This window comes from Rattus norvegicus, chromosome 6, assembly GCF_021556685.1.
Source record: "Rattus norvegicus strain SHRSP/BbbUtx chromosome 6, alternate assembly SHRSP_T2T, whole genome shotgun sequence".
Taxonomy (NCBI): domain Eukaryota; kingdom Metazoa; phylum Chordata; class Mammalia; order Rodentia; family Muridae; genus Rattus; species Rattus norvegicus.
In genome coordinates, this window is record NC_141539.1 from 50715726 (window position 1) to 50728936 (window position 13211).

Here is a 13211-nt window from a genome sequence, read left to right on the forward strand (position 1 = left end):
GCTGGCATTTGTGTTCTCTTAGGGTCTGTATGACATCAGTCCAGGATCTTCTGGCCTTCATAGTTTCTGGCGAGAAGTGTGGTGTGATTCTGATAGGTCTCCCTTTATATGTTACTTGACCTTTTTCCCTTACTGCTTTTAATATTCTTTCTTTATTTTGTGCGTTTGGTGTTTTGACAATTATGTGACGGGAGGTGTTTCTTTTCTGGTCCAATCTATTTGGAGTTCTGTAGGCTTCTTGTATGTCTATGGGTATCTCTTTTTTTAGGTTAGGGAAGTTTTCTTCTATGATTTTGTTGAAGATATTTACTGGTCCTTTGAGCTGGGAGTCTTCACTCTCTTCTATACCTATTATCCTTAGGTTTGATCTTCTCATTGAGTCCTGGATTTCCTGTATGTTTTGGACCAGTAGCTTTTTCCGCTTTACATTATCTTTGACAGTTGAGTCAAGATTTCTATGGAATCTTCTGCTCCTGAGATTCTCTCTTCCATCTCTTGTATTCTGTTGGTGAAGCTTGTATCTACAGCTCCTTGTCTCTTTTGGTTTTCTATATCCAGGGTTGTTTCCATGTGTTCTTTCTTGATTGCTTCTATTTCCATTTTTAATTCCTTCAACTGTTTGATTGTGTTTTCCTGGAATTCTTTCAGGGATTTTTGCGATTCCTCTCTGTAGGCTTCTACTTGTTTATTAATGTTTTCCTCTGTTTCCCTAAGTGTGTTCATGTCTTTCTTGAAGTCCTCCAGCATCATGATCAAATATGATTTTGAAACTAGATCTTGCTTTTCTGGTGTGTTTGGATATTCCATGTTTGTTTTGGTGGGAGAATTGGGCTCCGATGATGGCATGTAGTCTTGGTTTCTGTTGCTTGGGTTCCTGCGCTTGCCTCTCGCCATCAGATTATCTCTAGTGTTACTTTGTTCTGCTATTTCTGACAGTGGCTAGACTGTCCTATAAGCCTGTGTGTCAGGAGTGCTGTAGACCTGTTTTCCTGTTTTCTTTCAGTCAGTTATGGGGACAGAGTGTTCTGCTTTCGGGCGTGTAGTTTTTCCTCTCTACAGGTCTTCAGCTGTTCCTGTGGGCCTGTGTCTTGAGTTCACCAGGCAGCTTTCTTGCAGCAGAAAATTTGGTCTTACCTGTGGTCCCGAGGCTCAGGTTCGCTCGTGGGGTGCTGCCCAGGGGCTCTCTGCAGCGGCAGCAACCAGGAAGACCTGTGCCGCCCCTTCCGGGAGCTTCAGTGCACCAGGGTTCCAGATTATCTTTGGCTTTTTCCTCTGGCGTCCGAGATGTGTGTGCAGGGAGCAGTCTCTTCTGGTTTCCCAGGCTTGTCTGCCTCTCTGAAGGTTTAGCTCTCCCTCCTAAGGGATTTGGGTGCAGAGAACTGTTTATCTGGTCTGTTTCTTTCAGGTTCCGGTGGTGTCTCAGTCAGGTGTCCTGCTGCTCCTGGGCCCTCCCCCACGGGAGCCCAGAGGCCTTATACAGTTTCCTCTTGGGCCAGGGATGTGGGCAGGGGTGAGCAGTGTTGGTGGTCTCTTCCGCTCTGCAGCCTCAGGAGTGCCCACCTGACCAGGCGGTTGGGTCTCTCTCTCACCGGGTCTGGGAGCAGAGAGCTGCTGCGGGCCGGGATCCGCGGGTGTCGCATCTGTAGTTTTTGTTCTCTTTCCTAGGTTTTCCGTCTTCAGGATTGCATACATTTGTGTTTTCCTTATTGCTTCTATTTTCATTTTTAGATCTTGGACTGTTTTGTTCAATTCCTTCCACTATTTGTTTGTTATTTGCTTATATCTCCTTAAGGGATTTATTTGTTTCCTCTTTAAGGGCTTCTACATGTTTGACTGTGTTTTCCTGTAGTTCTTTAAGGGGATTATTTATATTCTATTTAAAAGCCCCTATCATTTAATGATATGGTATTTAAGGTCACAATCTTGCTCTTCGTGTGTGGTGCCATATTGCATTGTTGATTATGTTCTTGAACTTGCCTTTCACCATCTTTTTGTCTCTGGTGTTGGCTGGCCTGGATTTCCCAAGTTGGAACAGGCCTTATAAAAGGCAAATAGAGCTGTGTGGTTGATGGGCCCTGTGGCAATCCTAGAGAGCAGACCAGTGCAGACCTGAAGGTAGACGATAGTCTAACAGGGTGGGGCAGAGCACATGTCATTTGGGATTTATAAGGTCCCAGTATGCTGGTGGTCTTACCTGTGTTCCTGGCTAGAGCAAGACTCCTGGGAGACAGGCAGGGCTGCATGGTGGTGGAGGGAGCAGTGTATGGCTCCACAAGTATCTTAAGTTCTGTTTTTCATTGGTATTTATGAGAATCATCTCAGTTTGTGTTTATATTTACAAATCAAGGCCAAGTCACTTATAATGCTTCATTCTGTTTGCCTTTTGTGTTTGGTCTTCTTTTAATTGGGCTTACTGATAAGATGCCTTTATTTTTATTTGCTTTGAGGTCCAGTGCTATTAGCTCCACTTTAAAGTTATGCCTGATATTGGGAGAGGGCCTCAACACTGTTGGCATCAACTGTTCAGAGTGTAGTGTGGCTATGATTCAAGCAGAGGCAAGATGAGGCTAGGTCTAAAAAGCCCTTCTACCAGAAATTGAGAGCCTACTCATAGCTCAGAACTGCCTCTGTGGAGAAGCAACATTCAAGTGTGTAGGGGTGGGCTCTCTGGGAATTAGACTCAAGAGATAGCTCCAGGAGGTACAGATATAGCAAAAAGAAGAAGACAATAAAATAGTGCATGGATCAGGAAGGCTGAGCTGACTTAAGTAAGCTACCCAGCATGAACACAATCTTTATTTTCTTATGATGCTTTCTGTAGGCTCTTTCCCCAGGCTAAGAAGGCTATCTTTAATTGATCAGGGGTTATGACCCATCTGAGATGCACAGAAGTAACCCAGTTTCTAAGTCTTAGTTTAAGTAGGATTTTCCAGAGCTACCCACGGGACACTGCCTCACCAGCTCTCTGCTCTATATAACAGTGACCCTGGGCATATCTGTATTCAAATCCTTAACTTTCTTTTTGCCACACTCTAAATTCTCAGTGCATAGGAATTGTGTTTGCCTCTATGGAATTTGTTACCCATGGCAATGAACAGAACAACTAGTTTGAGGAATATGGAATAAGTTTCAGTGGGTGAAAGCCCATTGCAGATCTGGGTTCTGTGTGCCATGTTTCACTGAAGGGCAGAGATGGTCTCAAGCCCACCTAGGGTACTGTGCTGATGCAGGATTATAGAGGTGGCACCTCACTCCCCTAATGGCACATGCATCTCATTAGCTTCCTAGTGGCAGGTGCAGGACTGCTGTGTAGATCGTGTTCCAAACCGCCTCTTGTCTGATTAATGCAAACTAGGAACAGAAAGAATTTGAGGCTCTAATGACTGCTTGGCACTGATCTTTAGGGATTTTAATAGTTGAAAAAGAACAAAAACAGTCTTTTCAATTTTATTCTTACCTTTTATTACCCTGCTTCTTTTGTAGTAAATAGCTATAAAGTAAATTGCAAATAATTAACATAATTAAAATACATTTAAAATAAAATTCTTAAAAGCTGCTGTTACTTTCTATAATAGGAAAACTTAGATGAGAGATGTCTATTTTACATCTTCCTGTAAATTATGAACACATAAATTTAAATATTATAGAAAAAGCTGCTTTTCTTTGTATTTATATAAATTCTTCATAAGCATGCTTTATCTCAGTTTGCTCAATAAGGTTTTTTTTCTGTTTCTTCATGTTTAAAGATTTATTTTTATAATTTTAAATCTCTCTCTCTGTCTCTGTCTCTGTCTGTCTGTCTGTCTTTCTCTGCTCTCTCTCTCTCTCTCTCTCTGTGTATGTGTGTGTGTGTGTGTGTGTGTGTGTGTGTCTGCTGAAGCCATAGATATTGGACCCCTGGATATGGAGTTACAGGCATTTTGAGCCACCCTACATGGGTGCTAGGAATCCAATTCTGGTCTTCTGCAAGAGTTATAAGTGCTTTTAACTGCTGAACATCATCTTTCCAGCCTCCTATGCCTTCACGGTTAACCTCAAATTTGCCCTCAGAAATGTGTCTCACGAAGTCTTTTGGAATTTGCTTGAACTATGTAACTTCATTTAATGGAGAAAACCATTTGGTATATTCAAAGTTGTTTTGTTTTGTCTTCAATTTACTTTTTAAGCAAGCTTCAGGAGGTGGCTGAGGACCTGACTCACTGTCTAGACATGAGGTGAGTTTCACATTAGGGAAATGTGCACTTTTATTTACACTCTAAAGTATTCTGTTCTGCTCTCAAGGAAAGGATTCTATATGGTAATCTACTGCCTGTCTTTACCAGAAGCATCATTTTGAATAAGTTGACAAGGGTGAAAATTAGGACCCACGTGGTCTACAGCTTCCCCTGGACCCTGGCTCCCCTGGTTTCCCTGGCTCCCCTGGCTCCTCCTAGCTCTGACATATTTTCTGAGACCCCCTTGAAATAAGCACTGAGCAATGGAAACACTCCCTGGAAAATACAAAACTGCATTCACAGGTAGTTTTCAAGTATACACGTGCCCCAGTGTATTTGCAGAAGAATACATCTGAGAAAACACAATAGAGGTGTGGAGAGCATCTGACTTTTCTATCTATCATCCTCTGGACACAAATCCCCCCTAACTTCTGTGATAGTAGCAAGAAACACCACCATGAAAAATGGCATTCATCACAAGACATAGCTGTCGCTTTTCTGTCAGCCTCACCCTCAGCCACAGAATACAAGTAACCCTAATTGAAATCAACAAGAGTATTCTGTAGATTGGTTTCTTTCCATCTAGATCAACTTTAAAGCTCTGAATTAATAGCGTTAAAGGGAGAGGGCTGCCTTTAAAGACAAGCTGGGCTTTGGGCTAATTGGCTTGTGTAGCTGGTAATCCTGACCAGTGAAGAAGTCAAACTAAGGACAGAGGCAATAAATAGTAAGTATTCAGCACTATTCTTTTAGAGCTTTCCTTGAGTCTTCAGTTTCTGGCAGAGTCTTATAGAAGTTTGGGCTTGTAAGTGTGAGAAACTAGAAGGTTGACTTTAGGTTAGTAAGTGTGTGTAGGAAGAGGGTAGAATGCAGCTATTCAGACATAGAGACAAGCCTCCTCTTCTTCCACGTAAGGAAATTCTGTTCGCTCCACCTGGCCATCCAGTAGATTGTTGCAGGCATTGTATTATAAAATTAGAAACTTTTTTTGTCAGGAAATTATAGAATCCTACAGAGATCGACACCAGAAACCACAGAACCCATGAGCACACAGAGGTGGTGAGATCACGGAACAAGATGAAATGTGTATGTGTACTGGTCACAGACAAGAGAGGGAAGAGTGGGTCACTTAAGCAGATTAGTAAGATGAGGGGGAGGGTTAGCTGGACAGTGAGGGAGGACAGACACGTCATGCAAAGTGGACAGACTGTGCACAGCTGAGATAAAGGGAATACTTCAGAAGCATAGGAGAGGAGTATAATGAAGCTGTGTATGAGAGTGTGTGACAGGAGAGAGCTGGCAGTGCAGAAAAGACACGTTTGGGATCTGAGAGGGGGACCACACATCACAGGTGCAGACATTAATTCAGTGTCTGAACTGAATAGGTGAAGTTTCCATGTCGTTAGTTATAAACAGTCAGGACTTATTTTCCTTTGGGGTGGGGGAAGTCTCAGATCTCCTTCTTGTCACAGTTGTGGTCTCCTTGACCCCCTTCTTTCTCCTTTCCTCTTGGGGTCCTCCATAGAGATGGCAATTGTGTTGTTGATGTGATGAAATGTTGAGAAGATGAATTTTTAACTAATCACTCGTTTTACAACTGATGGCAGGAAGCTTCAAGTGACTTACCCCACAATAAAGGTACATGCCTTTCAGGATCCTGTGTCTTTTGTCACAATCACACCTGAAACTGGGCTTGCCTTGGGATTTCAGTCTCTACCAGCACTTACCAGGATGCATTCAGATCCAGTGCAGGAAATTATCTAATAATAAGAAAATGAATTATAAATATGATTTAAGAGCAGCTGACTGTCAACTTTAACTGGCAACAGCTGTATCTGGCTGGTTGTCCAACCACTATGGTCATCATGAGTGAGTTTGTTCTAAGCCCCTGTTTACTTTCCTGTTGGTGAAACAGTTAAAAGATCTAAAATTTTCTAACAGAAAAATCTACTTAACTCATCCAGGTTCATAATTGATAAATGTACATCTTCTATTGGAATATTTTTAAATGTTGGAAAACGCGTACAATTTCACTTGAAGCTAATTTACTTCTTGCAAATAAAATGTTTTAAATTAAATTTTAATTTAAACACATTTGCAGATACCCACATGTTCCTGTAAGAAATGCCATGTAAGGTTCCTTTCTAGCCCGTGTCGACTTTTCTCTAGTGGGAACATCTTAAGAATTATCGTCCAGTATCAGATATTATTACTGATCCAGAGGAAAAAGCGCCTGAGAATCCTTCACTACCCTCCCGGGGCAACACTCACTTCCTCCCCATTCCCACATCTCAATTCCTGTGCCTGAGTGACCACATCTTCTTTTCTGTAGTCTTGACAATTAGCATTCCATGTAAAGATTCCCGCTGCTGCCCACAATTTCTCGTGAGTAACTTTATTGGCTCAATGCAAATTCCCAGAGAATGGATTCATCTCTTTTTCCTTGCTGAACTGCGTTCCAGAGTATAGCCGTTCTGCAGCTGCCTGAAAATATCTGAGTTATTTCCTTTCATGAGTGGTTAGATGAAAAATCTCCATGAGTGTGTGTGATTGGGTAGTTGTGGGAACATACCTTCTCAGTTTGTGGGGGGATAAATGCCTAAGCGTCTGATTACTGGGAAGTAGTTTAGATGAATGGGTAAACTGAGGAAAAGAAAATGAAGAAAGCAGCAGTACCAAGTCACCTTGGAAGGGAGGGCTTGCTGAAGCTTACTCAAGGCTACATTCAGTTGCACACTCTCTACTTTGAGTAGCTGCTGATTTTCACTACGGTTTCGGTGATTTACTTGGTTGTTCCTTATCCTCAGGACGAGCATCAGAGTCAATGATGATATTTTGCTGGTAGAGGAAATCTGTTCATGTGACAAGGAACTTTGATCACAGGGCTTGGAATACAGGATTTCCCTTTTAGCTGGCTCTGTATAGCCCTGCGCTCACACCCAACAAAATGCTTTGCTGGGATCCATCCTAAAGGCTCAGGAGTGAGGGCCTATTAAATGTGAGACAGACCCTCTGGATCTAGACTCTGTACTTTGGAAATGATTGCTAAGCTCCCATCTATCTGAACCTGACACTTAGAGCCAGACCCAAGAGCCCTTGCTCTAGGCTACTGGTCACCTGCTGTTTCCACTCAATGATTTTTATAGCCCTTCCATCTGTTTCTAGTGCAGAAGCTTATTGTGTGAACACTGCAGAGCTCCACAGTCTGGGTGAAGATTAGGAATTGCGAAGTGCTCCTCCTCCATTGAGCTCCTCCTCCATCATGCTCCTCCTCCATCATGCTCCTCCTCCATCATGCTCCTCCTCCATCATGCTCCTCCTCCATCATGCTCCCATGTGGCTCCCAGCATGGGTTTTCCATTCTACTTTCTGGTCTTTGCAAGAATGGTGAACAGTTGCTGCCCAAGGAGGTTTCTCCTCTGCTTGGTTCCACGCCCTGGCTGAAGAGACTACTTACTGCCGTGAGTGGGACTACTGCACATCTTCTCTTATTGAGATTCTGTCCTGCCTCTGACTAGGAGGAATCTACCAAGGCAGGAAGGACAGGACAGAGGTCACTATAGAAAGAGGAAGGAAATAGCTGTCTCCTCTACCCAGTTGCATCTCTGCTATTTGTTTCATGGATGCTAACAAATGACTTTCCACATACACCACACACAATTTGTCTGCCAGCTTTCCTTCAGACATGTCTCTTGACTTCCTGGATTTCTCTCTGGGCCCTGAGACAGGCAAAAGAACAAATCATGTTGGAGATAGCGTTGCTCTGGCTAGCACAGGACACATGGCCATAATTGTTTTAAACACAGATACCACTGGAGGTGAAGACATCTATTTTCTTAAAGTTTGTATTATTTTGTGTGCTTATGATACATCTGTGGGTGCATTTCATGGCTCAGTGAGCTCTCTCTGGATTCGTATGAATTAATTCCCAGACTAAAGCTCAAGTCACCAGGTTTTCGGCAGGGGCTCCTTTTGCTCCTCCTGAGCCATCTTATGGCTCCTCAATGCTATTTTTATAGCTGAGACCACAATATCTGGTGGATTTACAGCAATGGCACCATCTATGTAAATTTTTCTAGAAAAAAAAGCCTATTCTGCACATGTTCAAGCTCCCATTCATTATTTAAAGAAACAGAGTAGTCAGTAGGTTACAGGATGTCTGGGAAGAAGGAAATCCACACATGAAAATTATCTCAGCAGACCATGTTATCTCCTGAAAGGAGATACAGGATCCAAGAAAGACACACACACCAGAAAGATAACATTACAGTGAGACTTCTTACCCAGCTAAATTCATGTGGTGCCTGACCCCTTGGCTTCCATTCTTCTCCTGTCAGTGACCTATACTGATCGCTGGAAATGTAGGAAGGTTGAATTTTCTGCTGTGAAGGTTGAGGACAATATACACAGAGCATTTGCTGTGATCTAAGCACAGCAGTGGGTGACACTTCTCTTTAAACGAGCTTTAATAACACCCCTGGAGTGTCTATTATGTCAGAATATCCTCACCCCTTGGTTTTTGCAACTTAAGGAGTAAAAAGTTTATTTAGCTTACATGTCCCAATTACAGTCCATCAAGAAGGGAGGTCATGTAGGAACTCGAGAAGGACAAGAATATAGAGGCAATAATTGAAGCAGAGGCCATGTGGGGACCCAGCTTCCTGACTCATTTCCCATGGATTGCTAAGTCTGCTCACCCCGGACCAACTGTTCAAAGGTGACACTGACAAAAATGGGCTGGACCTTCCTACATTAATCACTAATCAAGAAAGCCCTTTAGTCTTCTCTACAGGGCTACCTGGTGGAGGCATTTTCTCAGTTGAGATTCCCTCTTCCAAGGTGACCCTAGGTTGTATTAACTTTACAACAACAGTAACACCTAACCAGCACATATCAGTAGAAACCAAGTGTCCCACTTAACCCTGTCAATCTTCCATAGTGTAGAGTTACCTGAGAAGGGAGTCTCAGCTGAAAGTAGGGCTGATAGGGCTGCCCTGTAGAAATGTCTGTGAGGAATGTCTTGGTTATTAATTGATATGAGGACCCAGCCCATGATGGATGGTTTTATTTCTTGGGTAGGTGGTCTGTATAAGAAAGATGACTGATTACAACCCTGGGAAGGAGCCAGCAACTGCTCCCTCACTGTCGATGCTTCAGCTCCTGCTCGAATTCTTGTCCTGATTTTCCTCAGTCATGAATTGTGACCTGGAAGTATAAGCCAAATAAACCCTTCCCTCCTGCAAGGCAAGTTGCTTTTGGTCATGGTATTTGTCATGAAAAGAAAAGAACTAGAACACAAAGACATGAATAAGGAAATGGAAAGGCCAGTGTCATCCGCCATGGTTGCAAAGGTTGAGGCTTCCAGTCATGCATTTAGGCTTCTTAGGGAAGTGGCCAATCCCTGCCTAGCCTCCAAGCCTCCATATGCTGGGGATCGCACAGGGAGGCATCCGTGGTTTTTTGTTTTTTGTTTTTTTTCTCTCTTCAGAGTGTTTGCATCTCAAGATACAAATGTTTCTTCTCTCAGCCCTTCATTAGGTTTTATTTGAAGTGGACCCTTAAGACAAATGGCAGATTAACAAGGGAAAAGTGAACAAGAGGGTATGTCATGTGGACCAGGGAGATTCTTGGAGAAGGAATAATTTTAATGAGAGGACTTTGTGCTCTCAGAAGGGAAGCTTTGCCTAACATGAAGGAAAAGTGTTTTATTCTCCAAGAGTGATAACCAGTAACAGGCAGGCAAAGGTCACGTGCAAAATTCACTGCCTTAAGTTTCCCGGGTCATCTCTAGGCCAAGAAAGATCTGACACCTTCCCTGAAGCTCAACCTTCTTTCTCATTGTCCTAAGGATCGGGGACATGCTTTATCTTTGAAGGTGCTTTTCTACAGTAAAGGGAAGGTACAGGGTCATTTCATATCTGTATCTCAATTCTCTTCTACTCAGCCAATCTCATGTACATTTTAGGGTGGCAAATTCTATTCCCCCACATGATTTATTTAGTTTTTAAAAAAGTATTTAATTTCCTTTTATTTATGAGTATATCTATATGTGCTTGTATATGTGTGTACACACACATATATATACATATATACACTATATATGTGTTTATGTGCACATATTTGTTTATTCATACTGCTTTTAATTAATCCACTATTGCCTCATTTTATGGAGTAAATGAAAATATTAAATAGTATATAATGAGTAATACATAGACTTTGAAGATGTTTTAAATGTCTTCACGAAAGGAGCTTGTTCCAGACTGAGTGTGGATTCACACTGTTACAGGCTGAGGGAGCCTTCAGTTCCAAATTGAGTAGCTCATGACTTGAGGAACTGTCTATATCTTCATTTGAACAATCTTAGTAAAGCCCATTTTGATAAAATTTTGACAGTGGCTGACAGAGATGGTGCGAAGTCCCACTAGGAAGGTTGTAAGTGGGGAAAATGGATGGTTTGGGACATTCACTCCTGGGTCTGAGGAGTATTTTAAAACAATCCCCTGAAAACAGAAAACCAACAAACTGGGAAGTGAAAGGAACAGAGTATAAAAGAGATCAAATGCTGAACTTTGATCTCTTCCACGTGTCTGAACCTTTCCATAAATGTAAGGCTTTTTCAATTGCACAGTCATCTGAAAGAATACATGGAAACAGTGAACTGTTAATGTGGGCAGAATTTTATCAGGCCAATCAAGTCTTCCTCATAGGAAATCTGAGCAGTAACTGTAACCTGTCAAAGGACCTAGCATTTGGGGTTACATGAGCAAGGCAAGTAGACCATGCTTGTCAGCACTGTTGTGGCTGTGGAGGGAGGTAGGAGACAGGAAGCAGGTGAAAGGCAAGATCAGTTGCTGGAGAATAAAGAACCCCTCTTACCCCAAGAGAAAGAAAGCAGTGTGGGAAGCTGGCATTCCAGGCTGGCTCATTGCAGCTATAGAAATGCAGTGACCCCATGAGACTCTGGGTCGAGGTTTGGAAAATACCACAAACAGGTAACTGAGAGGGAGAGTGGATGAGAAATCGATTCTAATCCAAGTAACCTGCCTCATGCCCAGTTACATCATTTTTGTTAGCTATGCAGAGTGTACACAGAACCGCCCCCCATAGTTCCTGATGTCATCAAATAGCCCATTCAAGTCAACGTAGTATTCTGTTATGGTCAAATCTTGTTGTATTTACTTTTAAACAGGTTTTAATGAGTAAGACTCTTGAAGGGGAAAAATGGCCATATACTTTATTTCACTACACGCGCTGTATAAAATCATGTGTTTAAGTAATCAGATTCCAGGACTAAGAGATGAGTTCACTAGACTGAATTTCACAACTGTGCCCTGAAATAAAATTCACTTAGTATTTTGTAAGTTCATTTGAAAAACACACTTATTTTATGAAACTATTAATTGGATTTTTACACCAAACATTCTCCTTATTAGAAAGGGCTACAGGGGACACATAGAAAGCAATTGGAGGATCATAAAGAGAAAATTAAGTACCTTTATCTTTTATTTCATTACATTTTGCACTAATCTACTCATGTTTTTATGCCTGAATCTGTTTGGGTGTGGGTGGGGATATATAGGTGTGAGATCCATTATGCTCAGGGGTTTGGTCTTAGCTCTGGGGCATCTGGGGACACTGACATCCTAACAAAGCTATCAAAGGCTCTCCTTTCCCTTATAGCAATCCCTGTGGCTTGTGCACACTGAAGTAACTCGGTTGTTCCTATTCTGTTCATGTCTGTCATATAATCACGATAATGAACCAGGAAGTGGTTACATTTGCAAAACACACACACACACACACACACACACACACACACACACCAGACAGAACCAATTTATCATATTCTATTTTATGAAGGAATAACATTAAAAATAAAATTGTGCATGGCAGTGGGAAGTCTTCCAGAGGGATTTTTGATGAACAGAGGGCAGCGCCACTAGCTGGCTAGTAGTGGCTCTACCCAGAGAGCTCGATGACTCTAGAAAAGACACAGCCCGAATTCAAGGCACACCATTAGCCACATTTGCACAAACACCCTGTTGAGCTCTGGGCACTGAAGAATTATGAACAGGAGTGGGAGGCTTGAGAGATGAAGTGGATGAGGAGTGCCGCTGTGTCAGGGAGGGGGCTATCAGTCAAATGCACATTAAAGAGCAGATTTACACGAGGCAGGGGAGTACCACACATTACAACTAGAGATCTCAGGGTATCAACATCCTCAGAAACACACTCATAAGGCTAGAACTGGATGTCCAGTTCATCTTTGGGTATTTACAACAATTAGAAAGTTTGTAGATGTGCCCAGAGAGGCTTCCTTCTAACTTTCAAATGTCAGTGTTAGTTTTACTATCTGGAATAAACCTGATAAATTCCATACTCTTGTCAAATATTTGAGAGCAGAAAAATACAGTTTCTTTTTCCCCTAGCTAAAGATGTGTTTTTTTGTTTTGTTTTGTTTTTCCTTTATCATCTCAACTAGGTTTGTATTCCCTTCCTCAGAATTCTTACATTTATCAAAGATAAAACCCATCTATTAGACATGGAAGACAAAGAAAGATAAAAGAAACATTCTGCCTGCTGTATTTGGGAGACCTAAGGATTCCACTCATCTAGCTTCAAAATGATGCTGTCAAATAGAGCTAGCATCGGAGGGATGGATAGGAAAGAATGAAGGATTTCATCTGCAGCCTGTCCCAGTCTATGCAGTAACAGATATTTGAGGCTAGGTAGAACATAACATGAAGGCAAGAGAAACTGTGACTCCATTATCCTTTTAAGCTGTGACCCCTTACTCTAAGCATTTCCTGTACAATCCAAGATAAGACATTGCCCCAAAACTAATACCACAATAAGAGTTTTGCATGGTTGTTATCATGGTACAGATGGATCAATTTTTGCCTCCTCTTCTTTCTGAAAGTCCTTGGCAGAACTCCAATTGTAGGCTAGATAAGGAATTCCATTAGGTGGGCATGAGGAGGAAGGGCTAACATGATC

At 42.1% G+C, this 13211-nt stretch overlaps 1 long non-coding RNA gene across 1 annotated transcript; it reads left to right on the plus strand.

Moving 5' to 3' along the window:
* Window positions 1–4167: 4167 nt before the first annotated feature.
* LOC148005174 (uncharacterized) lies at window positions 4168–9462 on the plus strand. Its single transcript, XR_015622948.1, has 3 exons — window positions 4168–4214; window positions 7380–7675; window positions 9294–9462. It is a non-coding gene; the product is annotated as an uncharacterized LOC148005174 (long non-coding RNA).
* Window positions 9463–13211: the final 3749 nt, after the last annotated feature.